Source organism: Tupaia chinensis, unplaced genomic scaffold, assembly GCF_000334495.1.
Source record: "Tupaia chinensis unplaced genomic scaffold, TupChi_1.0 Scaffold000549_1, whole genome shotgun sequence".
Taxonomy (NCBI): domain Eukaryota; kingdom Metazoa; phylum Chordata; class Mammalia; order Scandentia; family Tupaiidae; genus Tupaia; species Tupaia belangeri.
In genome coordinates, this window is record NW_006160061.1 from 5,811,185 (window position 1) to 5,822,897 (window position 11,713).

An 11,713-nucleotide genomic window follows, 5' to 3' on the forward strand; every position below is an offset into this window, starting at 1 on the left:
GAGCGCACGTGCCCTATAGTGAAAAACTCTCAAAAAAAAAAAAAAAAAGTATGTGAGCTTACTACATAACCCAAAGAAACAAATTGCCATGGTCCGAATGTCCTCCCCAAATTCCTGTCTTTTTATTTATTTATTTATTTATTTGAGAGATTTTCACTATAGGGCACGTGCACTTGCCAGACAGAGAGAGACATAGAGACAGAAAGTGAGAAATCACCCCCCAGGGGGGATGGTCACGCCGCAACCCCTTCTCCTCCATTCTCCTCTCGGGATCTTGGGCATGCACGCACACACGCCCGGCGTGAGTTCTAAGTCACCAGGTCCGGGACATGAACCACTGTCGACTACATGGGAGTCCAGCGACATAGCTATTACGCTAACTGCTGGTTCCCCCAAAATCCATGTCTTGAAAATTACCAATATTATAGTATTGAGATGGTGTATTTAGGAGCAATGGGCTCAGGAGGGCAAGGACCTCATAGATGGAATTAGGGCCCTTACAGAAAGGTTATAGGGACAGTCTCTTAGCATAATTGTTAAGGGAGCTAGATCCACATGGCTGACTGTGGTTTGAAATCTGGCCCCAGGAGTTTGAAACATATGCTGGGTACATGTGCTTGCCTGCCTCGAATCCTTGCAAGATATAAAAATGAAGGAGAAAGGGTTGCAGGGTGCCCAATGACCCCTTAGGGGCGCTTTCTTCTACTCTCTCTGGCTAATACGTATATCCTCTGCAATTAATTTTTTTAATTAAAAATAAATAATAGGGGAGCCAGCAGGTGTCATTGTGGTTAACAACTTGGATCCCAGGACCAGCAGTTAGCATAATGGCTATGTCACTGGACTCTCATGTAGTCGATCACGGTTCAAGTCGCAGACCCAGTGGCTTAAACTCACGCTGGGCCTTTGTGCATGCATGCCCAAGATCCTGAGAGGGGAATGGAGGAGAAGGGATTGTGGTGTGGCCATCCGCCCTGGGGGGTGATTCCTCGATTTCTTTCTGTCTGTCTTTCTGGCGAGGGTATGTGCCCTACAGCAAAAACCTCTAAAAAGAAAAAGAAAAAAGAAAAAAGTAAAGAACTGGGATCCCACATGGCCAACTGTGTGGTTCAAGTCTTGGACTTGTGGTTTGAAAATCATGCCAGGCACATGTGCACATGTGCCCCAAATCCTAAGAGGAGACTAGAGGAGAAGGGATTGTGTGTGGCCATCCCCACTAGGGGTTGATTTCTCACTTTCCCTCTCTCTCTGACAAGTGTACATGTCCTATAGAAAAAGGAAAAGAAAAAAAAAAAACACAAACAAACACAAAACTAAATAAATAATATGGCAAGGATCACGAGTTCATTCCTGTCTGCCTGTTCCACCAGGTGAGACATAGCACTTGTACCCTCTGAAGGAAACAGCAGCAGTGCGCCATCTTGGAAGCAGACAGCAATCCTCACTAGACACTGAATTGGCTGGCAACTGGCACCTTGATATTGGACTTCCCAGCCTCCGGAAATGTGAGAAATAAATCTCTTCAACTTATAAACAAAACACCCACTCTCACCTATTTTGTTATAGCAGCCCAATGGTCTAAGAAGTATAAGGAGTTTTTTGTTTTTTTAAAAATTGTCTCTCTCCATGAAAGACGGAGACAGCAAGGGAAGGAAGAGGAGAGAGAGAGAGAAGAAGAGACCCTCAATGGGGTCTTCACTCTGTGACCCACCTGCACCTCAGCCACCCTGACTCACAGACATGTAAGAGCCTGCTATGTGCAGGGGGTCAGTGGGACACAAACCCAGGACCCTGCCTGTGTGGGTCCAGGTGCGTTGCTGCTGCACTAGTGCCTGGCCCTCCATGTAAGGAGTTTTTATTGGTAGGATAGGGCATAATGATGGAAGGCCTTGAACATCAGGCTAAAGGGATTGCATAAATCCCCTGCATCAGACCAAGCAAAGCCCTTGATGAGAGTTCTCATTTCTTCCTGGGGAAAGCCCAGTTACTTTATGTAATGTAATCTGGTACACTGAGTATAAACACTTGGTAAGTTACATACTTATAAAAGACTAATAACTCAATTAAATCAACTTGCTACAGATTTAGTTTCTTTTACTTTTCTTTTTTTTGTGTGTGTGTGTGTTTTTGCATTTTTGCCGTAGGGCACATGTGCTCACAAGAGATGGTGAGAGGGAAAATGAGAAATCGCCTCCCAGGGGTATGGCCACACTGAAATTCCTTCTCCATTCTCTTCTTGAGATTTTGGGCACACATGTACAAGCACCCAGTGTGATTTTCAAGCTGCTGGGTCTGGGACTCAAACCACTGAGTTGGCATGTTGTGTGATCCCTTAACTGCCACACCATTTGCTGGAATCCAAATTCAGTTCTTTTTTTTTTTTTTTTAAGAGAGATTTTTGCTGTAGCACGTGTACTCTTGCCAGAGAGTCAGAGACAGACAGGGAGATAGAAAGTGAGAAATCACTTTCCCAGGAGGATGGCCACACCACAATCCCTTCTCCATTCAAGATTTTGAACATGCACACACACGCACCTGACATGAGTTATAAGCTGCAGGGTCTGGGACTTGAACCGAGTTCGACTATGTAGGAGTCCAGCGATGTAACCATTACACCACCTGCTGGTCTCCTGATTCAATTTTAAACATAGCCTTCCTGGGCCTGACAGGTCATGTGGTGGTTAAGGCACCGGACTTACACATGGCCAATAGCAGTTCAAGTCTTGGACCTGGTGACTTGTTTTCTCACTTCCTCTTTATCTCTCTCTCTGTCTCTCTGTGGTCAAATTAAAATAATAATAACAACAACAACAACAAATTAAATAAATAGATAAATAATTCTTTTTTTTTTTTTTTTTTAAAGGCATAGGCTTCTACGTTTCCATTTGGCTGCTCTTTAGACTGACAGGTACAGGCTTTGGCCTGAACATTGGGACTTCCATTTCAGATTTCTTGTTATTACAGATACTATTCTCAAGACTTCACTGGGACATTCCTTCCAGTTCCTCTGATTTCTGAGGAATTAGACTTCATCCTGATCGAGAGCCTAGACCCTACTACTTATCTCAAATTGCAATGAATTCCCTCTTCAGGATGAAAACAATGTAAATTGTTTAAGGGTGAGTATATTTACCCAAGACCATGCTTCGAAGGGTCTGCAGTAGAAGTTTAACTGTCATTAGCTCTACATTTCTGTTGCTTTTTATTTGTGCTTAGCTTTTTGCTGTCACTAGCAATGTATCATTTGTAAAATTTAAATAATTCAAAATAAGATATAATAAGTCTCTTGTGGATGTGGTGGCCTCACTCTTCCCATGGCCCGCCCGCTCACTGCTCTGTATCCTGGCACCATCTCTCCATGTTCAGATACTTTCATCTGGGCTCTTACTGGGCTCCTGACTCCAACGGCCTCCTCCCTAGACACTTGCCCAGGCTTAGATTCCTCCCATAATGTCTCTGAACGATGTGAGAGTGGCCATTCTGAACATACAGAGCTGTGCCTTTCCTGGCTTCCTTAGGGACACAGCCCTTCATGACCTCATCCCTTGCCACTTCTCCCCACCCTCAGACCCCAAGGCTGACATCCTCATACCTACTGCACTCAAAGTGAGCCATGCTCTTTCAAAATTTTCTTCCCTTTTCATATGCTATTCCCTGGAATGTCTGCACAGTGACCTCAAATTCCACCTTCAAATATCACGTCTATCAACATCTTATCCATAAACACACCCTGATGGTGATGTCATCCCATCCTTTCCGCACCTCAGTCATCATTGATTCAGACCTAATCTTGGTACTTCATACAAAATTAATCCTATTGGAGCATTATTTATGTTGTGTTCTCATTGCTTGTTTGCTCATCTGTCTCCTCACTAGGTCCTGTCCTTTAATTTTCCAAATCCTGGTGTCTGGGACAATTGAGCCCAGTAGATACTTGTTAAGTGATGGAATAATGAATCCACAGACCCTGACCTTAGTCAGTCGTCCACAAACCTTAGTTACCTCTCACCTTTTCTTCCAGCCTCTATTCTGTTGAGTCCCTAAAACTGTCATTTCCATTTCAGATGTACCCAGGTTACTATATGGGGGCCCCCAATCACAAATGTCATCTTTCAGGGAGTCATATTACCAACTGAGATGTAGAAAGCATTTTCTGTTTTCCAGCAACATTAGAGTGAAATACAAATTCTCACATGTGTCATCTGTATTTCACTCTCTTACTTGAGTCAAGCTTTCAGTTACACATACATTCTGAAAAAAAAATATTATAATATTCATTCCTTCTCCTGCCTTGTGAAACAGACTTTTACCCAACACTTAGAAGTAATGAAAGAAAAGAAAAATAGAGGGGCTCTCCCCACCAACGAAAGCAGAAAGTCAGTTGCTATCGATGCCTTCCTTGTGCCAGGCCAGGCGTGGTGCTCATGTCATCTCTCCATCTACAGCCATTTCCCTGGGTAGGTTTCTCAGCTTTGCTACACGTGACGTTTGGGGCCAGGTTGTTCTGGGTTGCAGAGGGCTCTCCAGTGATCTCAGATGCTTAGTAGCATTCCTCTCCTCTACCCACTAGATGCCAGTAGCATCCCCAAGTCGTGACCATCAAAAATGTCTCCAGACATTACCTAAAGTCCCCTGGGGGCAAAATCACCCCTGCTCGGGAATTACTGTCCTAATTGATTCCTACTCATCCTTTATGCTCTAACCAATATGTCACCTCTCTTGGAAACCTTCCTGACCCCTCGGAATTGGCCCATGGCATGTCCTTATAACTGCACATCATTCCTTTGTAGGGTGTCTGAAGGTTTGCAGTTATACACTTCTTAGCATGCTCATGGTTTTTCTCTTAGGCTATAAGACCATGGAAGCAGACACTGGATGTTTTGCTCACTGTTGTATGTCTTCTACAGTATCTGACTCATTGATACCCATCAACAGTGTAATTTCTGCCCTTAATAACAAAAATGTTTTAAAACCCAGATAAAACAGGTGTGAATCCCTGACCAGTGGTATCTAAGAAGCAGTGTCATGTGAGAGAGATGGGAACTCTTACAAATATTCTTCTGTGTAATTAGGAGGTAGTGGAGAACAGCTATGGAACTAACTTGACAAGAAAGACTGATGAGACACTACAGGGGGATGAAGGATGGACACACAGACATTTGCATCTGCAGGAATTATGCCTCAGAAGCCTGCTCAGGAGGTGTGAGGCTCACATAATGCCCCAGCCTAAGGAAGGACTTCTCAAGCCCATATTTAGATGGTGGGACTCCACCTGCACAACATACAACAGCGCTGGCCCCGAAGGGACCCCAGGACAAGCTAGGTAAGCATAGGAGAATCTGCATATTCTGTATCTACGGCTGAATTCAGAATGAGATAAACTGGCTCCCTTCCCTTTAATGAATGAACAGCAGATCATTCTCCTTTAGGAAGATATGAACAAAATCGGAACCAACCTATTTCCTCTTATCTGATTGCTGTCGACACCTTTTCTAAATATGGGCTCTTAAATTGTTCTTTTTTTTTTTTCTTCATCTAAACTGTTGTTTTGTTTGTTGTTTGTTTATCTGAAGGGCATTAGAGTTAGGGTCTGGGCAGGAAAAAGATGGACTTGATAAGGAATTGTTTACAAAGTGTGTTGGGAACCACAAGGATAGTGCTAAATCTGGGGTCTAGTAACAGGCACACTTTTCACCTCTAGGCCTGAAGGACTAAAGAGGGGAGAGTTGCTAAAAGGAGAGAGGAAGGGAGGGAGGGAGAGAGAGAGAGAGCAAGTGAGCAAGCGAGCTATATAGAGAAGGCAACCTGCAAGGATCTATGGCCTTCAGAGGAGGGCTAGAGTGATCAGGCAGTGAGAGAACACAGAAAACAAATCAATACCCAAGTCTTCACATACACACCTCCCCTCTGCACCATGGCCCTTATATCTCTGTTGCTCTTCATTGGTAGCAATCAAGTCCAGAAGCAGGCAAGGTCACCCACTGATTCAGTCTACAAAGGTCTGCCCCCTGGGGGCCAGGGCAGGGAGGAGAAGGGTGAAAACAAGATGGAAAAGAGCAGGAAAAAATATCCATCACTGTCTATCTTTAAGTGCCATTTTCAAAGGGTGAACTGGAACCTTATTTCAGAATTCCTAATGATTTGTGATAGCATTGATTTTTGCGACATAGTATTTTACTGGGAGATAGTATATATGCTTGGAAAGTAGACACAACACAGATAAATCCTTTATGACTGTCTCAGGGATGTGTTAATGTTCATAGTCATTGTAGTGGCTAAAAACTTAAAATGAGACTAGCACCAGCTTCCAACCCCCCTGTTACTCTTGAGCATGACTGCGTGAAAGAAACTTGGACGAAGAAAGCTTAGCCCTTCCCCTGCCTCGCTGCATTAGAGGTGTGATAGCATCCCGTGGTAGCCCGGGAAGTCTTCCTTTTGAACTTTTGCTCTGGAGGAAGTAGAAGAGGCAGAGTGGGAAGAGCTATCATGACCTGAGATACGAGGGAGAGTTTGAGGAACTTTGTTGTTGTTTTGGGGTGGGTTATGTGAAGAGGCAACTGCTCTTGAGACAACAGGGACTGTGGGGCAATAGATGGGAGAAAAGGAAAGTGAGTGGGGTTGGATGGTGCTGCAGTGAGATGCAAGGCTCTGTGAGGCTGGCAACATGGGAAAGTTCCATATTTGTATGCAGAGACTCTCTGAGCATGCCAGACATGTGCTTGCCCATAACCCAGCGCTGACTGAAGCCGGGAGTGGATCATGGCGTACAGACCCTATTGGGGGTATGGTCTATCACTCTCTCTCTCTCTCTCTCTTGCTATTGTAGGAGAAATAACAAATCAACTTTTTAAGACAGGAATTTAGGATGTTTGCCTGTATGTGATGCAATAATATTACACTTTTTTCCTTGGGATTTTCTAAAACACTTAAGGAAAGATTTAAATTGCTTCCTAAGTTTTTATTTGAATAATGAACCTGTTTGGATAGAGATCCCAAGTGATCCTGGCATTTCTACAGGCACAGAAGCAAAGAACAGATAGCCATCTGGACAGAAACCTTATTCCAGGAGGAAAAGACGAAAAGCAAGGGAACTCAGAAGTGCCAGCCTCAACATGATACCTAGGTGAGCTTTCTTACCCTCACCCCCAAATTTCAGGACAAGAGACCACTTTCACTGAGGGCAATACAGAGGGCTCATTGATTAAAAAAGTACAGCCCAGCTCAACATACTAATAGAAGTATCATTTAATAAATGGGTTGGTGGCCACACTTATAAATAGACCCCCCTTCAAGACAATGAAGCTTATTAGGGGTGATTCTGGTTGTTGTCTGAGACCAGTCTTTGGCTTCTGCTTGTCCCAGCTCTCGAGTTCTGTTCTGGGCTTGTTGCCTATGCTCCCATCTGTCCTGCTTACTACTTGGCACTCCTTCCTGTTCATAACCTCAGCCTCCACCTGTCTGTGCCTTTGATGAGCCCCTTCTGCAACCTCTAGCCCGAGTATGCATACTAATTACACATTTTGATAATTTCTCAACAATATATATATTTTTTCAATCTTGTTTGGATTACCGACATTCTCTTGGCTCTAGACATATACTGTTCCTATATTATAGCCAGGACCAGCTGAACCCCAATGCTAAACCAAGTTCAGGTCACTGTCTTTAGGATACTGCTGCCTGGCCAAGGCCAACTATCTCCAGTTCTTGTAAGCCAATATCATATAGCTGATATTTAGTTTTCCTATAATCCTAGCACTTTGCATGAATTATTTCATGTAATCCACAGGAAATGTCTATTGTGAGAGAGTATTCCCTTTCCTGTTTTATAGATAAAAATACCAAGACCTAGAAAGGTTGAGTGACTTCAGTAAGGCCAGTCAGTTGCTGGTAGAACTGGGATTGTAACCAAGGCAGCCAGACTTCAGAGCATGTCGTCTCAAACACCATTCCACATGGGTCCAGAATGTTTCTGACTTCCGGAAAGGAGATGACCCAAGACCTTCACATAAACTGTGCCTTCTGGTCTAAATATCTCTTCCTTGTGGATGTGGTGGGCTCCTTCTCACCTTCAACTCTCAGTTTACATATTTCCTTCTCTGAGCGGTCTCCCTGTTCACCAGTGTGAAGTCCATCTTCCCTGTTTGTATCCTGTCATGCATCCTGTTTTCCTCCTTTGTTGCATTCCTTCCCATAAATATCCTTCCATGTGTTTGTCTAATACGCAGTCTGTCTTTGCAAGAGCTGGGATTGGATTTATTTTGCTCAGCACCGTATCCTCAATGCTTGGCTCAACTGTCCCCTAGTAGACACTCATTCAATGCCTTTTGAATGAAGGAATAAATGAACAGATTCCTTTCTGACATTCCTCCCATCTTAGAACCTCCCAAAGTTCTATTGTCTGCTACCTAAGTTGTTGCAGATGGTCTTTGCTTACTGCTGAGAAAGCAACCCTTTTTCCTTTGGGGGCAGATTTGATTTTCAGAGATAGATAAAAGTTTTCTGAGGTCAAATATGTGATGAGCATGCCTGTTACAATTAAATAACCCAATTTAGATTCAAAATGCCTTGTGATAATAAAGCAGCAAGACAGTGTGTGTGAGTCCTACAGAAGCTGCAGAGAGGCATCATCATGGTTTCCCAACGGCAGCAGCCCTAAGTAGTGAGCCTTCTAGAGGGAGCACAAGTTCTAGCATGGCTGGCCGTGATTAGTGTGATTGTTCTCTCTCTCTCTTTCTGTCTTTTATTTTTTTAGAGAGAGATTTTTGCAATAGGGCATGTGCACTCGCCTGAGAGACAGAGAGACAGAAAGACAAAGTGAGAAGTCACTCCCCAGGGGGGATGGCCATGTTGTAATCCTGTCTCCTCATTTTCCTCTCAGGATCTTGGGCATGCACACACATGTGCCCAACATGAGTTTTAAGAGGCCTGGTCTGAGACTTGAACCACAGTTGGCTATGTAGAAGATCAGAAATGTAACCATTATGCCATCTTCTGGTCCCAGTGCTACTATTTTCTAATTAGGTTTCCAATGTGCCTAGTGTAGCACAGTGTCCTTGAGCTCTTTGGACTTAGGACCCCTTTATGTTCTTAAAAATCGTCAAGTGCTCAAAGAGTTTTTGTAATCTGGATTACATCCATGGATAATTATCATACTGAAAGCTAAAACTGAAAAAACTTTAAACATTTATTTATTAAGTTAATTACAAATAACTTCTCTTTTAATATGTTGTTTTGGCTGAGTATATGGAATACGCATAATACATATGCTCATATAGCAGATATATGCATCCATACATATAGCATATACATATGATATTGGTATATATTAGGAAAGTAGAATTTTTTGTTTTTGTTTTTGCCACAGAGCACATTTGCTTGTCAGATAGAGACAGAGACAGAGAAACTGAGAAATCACCCCATGGGGTGGTAGGGGGGAATGACTACACCTCAATCACTTCTTTTCCATTCTCCTCTCAGGATTTTGGGTATGCATGCACAAAGGCCCAGAGTGATTTTCTTTCTCTTCTTTCTCCCTTCCTTCCTTCCTTCCTCCCTTCCTTCCTTCCTTCCTTCCTTCCTTCCTTCCTTCGTTGCTTGCTTTCTTTTCTTTTTCTTTCTCTTTCTCTCTTTCTCTCTCTCTCTTTTGAAAGGGATTTTTGCTATAAGACATGTGTGCTTGCTGGAGAGACAGACAGAAAGCAAGAAATTACCCCCCCGCCAGGAGGCTGGCCAAACAACAATCCCTTCTCCTCCATTCTTCTCTTGAGATTTTGGGCAGGCACACACATGCTCCCAGAATGAGTTTAAAGTCACCAGGCCCAGGACTCGAACCATAGTTGGCTATGTGAGAGTCCAGTGACATAACCATTATGCAATATGCTAGTCCTACCCAGGGTGATTTTTCAAGCTGCTGGGTCTGGGACTCAAACTGTTGTCAGCCATGTGGGATCCAGTGCCTTAACCACCACACCATCTGCTGGCCCCAGAGAAGTATTCTTATAGCCTTTTCAAATAGTTGTAGATATTCACCAATATGCCCAAACTCTCAACAACTGGTAGTTTTTTAAAGGTTAATTCAGTGTGAAATAAGAAACCACATCAATGAAATTTTGTACTCTGTTATGGTAAAATCCATTTTTCTATCTTGCTCTTCAAACAGACCTAGACATGATTTTATAATCCCACACATTTGGTCACTTGGAAAATACCATTCAATAGGCTATACACATCTTCCAGATGAAATGTTTATGCATTTCGTTATACCATATCGACAAATAACATTTATTGATATCAGCACTGAGGTTGTCAGAAAAGCCTTTAAGTACTGGACATACATCAAGTTCATGGTGGTAGATACAAGTTTTCCAAAATTTTTGTTTGAAATATTGAATTTTATCTTTGCAACAAGCACTGTCAGTTACTTCCCTTGATTAATGCAGGTCACTTTGTTCACTTTTAAGCAAACGTCTACCACATAACTATAAAGTAAGTGCTAGTTCAGCTCCTGATTCCAACAACTACACAAACGCTTTTCTTTTTAAAAAAAATATTTTTATTGTATTTTTTTTTGAAGTTGACTAGAGAGAGAGAGAGGGAAAAGTGAGAAAGCAAGCTACCAGGTCTGAGACTCGTACCATGGTCAGCCATGTGGGAGTCCAGCTGCCCTAACCACCACGCCACCTGCTGGTCCCACAGATGCTTTTCTGTGAAGTACATTGTGCTTTGGCATACAGTAGAAGTGCTTATGTGTATTTTCCATTCTGTCTGGCAGAGAATTTGGAAGACATGTATCAGGGGTCAAGATTAAAAAAATAATATTTTCTGCCTCACTAAGGAAATTTTAACTGTAATTGACTTCTTTTCTTTCTTCTGTTTTTTTAATTGTGAGTTTGTGTCAATAAAGATGACTGTTGCTTGGCTGTGCTGGCTTGTGCTGTGCTAAGAACATCTTACTATCATAATGAAAGTAGTTGTAACCTTTCTAATCCTCTAAGAGAGTCCTGCAGACTTCTGTAGACCACTCTGCGGTGTCAATCTATCTGCTATTAAACTTTCCAAAAGCTTTTCACAAAATTGTGGCATTATCTTTTCCTATCACGTGACCAGACAATGCACCTGTAAAACAGGGTGAGCCTGGAATTGTAAAATGGCTCAAGAACCAGGAGAGAAATAAAGAACGTGAGAGTGGAGAGACTGGGTCATCCACTTCAGCCATTTCCGTACAGTGTAGATGGCAACACGTAAAGTGTAGACAGCAACACATACAGTGTAGACAGCAACGCGTACAGTGTAGACGGAAACACATACAGTGTAGACGGCAACGCGTACAGTGTAGACGGAAACACATACAGCGTAGACAGCAACACGTACAGTGTAGATGGCAACACGTACAGTGTAGACAGCAACACGTACAGTGTAGACGGAAACATGGTACAGTGTAGACGGAAACACGGTGCAGTGTAGATGGAAACACGTACAGTGTAGAGGAAACACGGTGCAGTGTAGATGGAAACACGTACAGTGTAGAGGAAACACGTACAGTGTAGATGGAAACACGTACAGTGTAGATGGAAACACGTACAGTGTAGACGGAAACACGTACAGTGTAGAGGAAACACGTACAGTGTTAGATGAAACACGTACAGTGTAGATGGAAACACGTACAGTGTAGAGGAAACACGTACAGTGTAGACGGAAACACGTACAGTGTAGA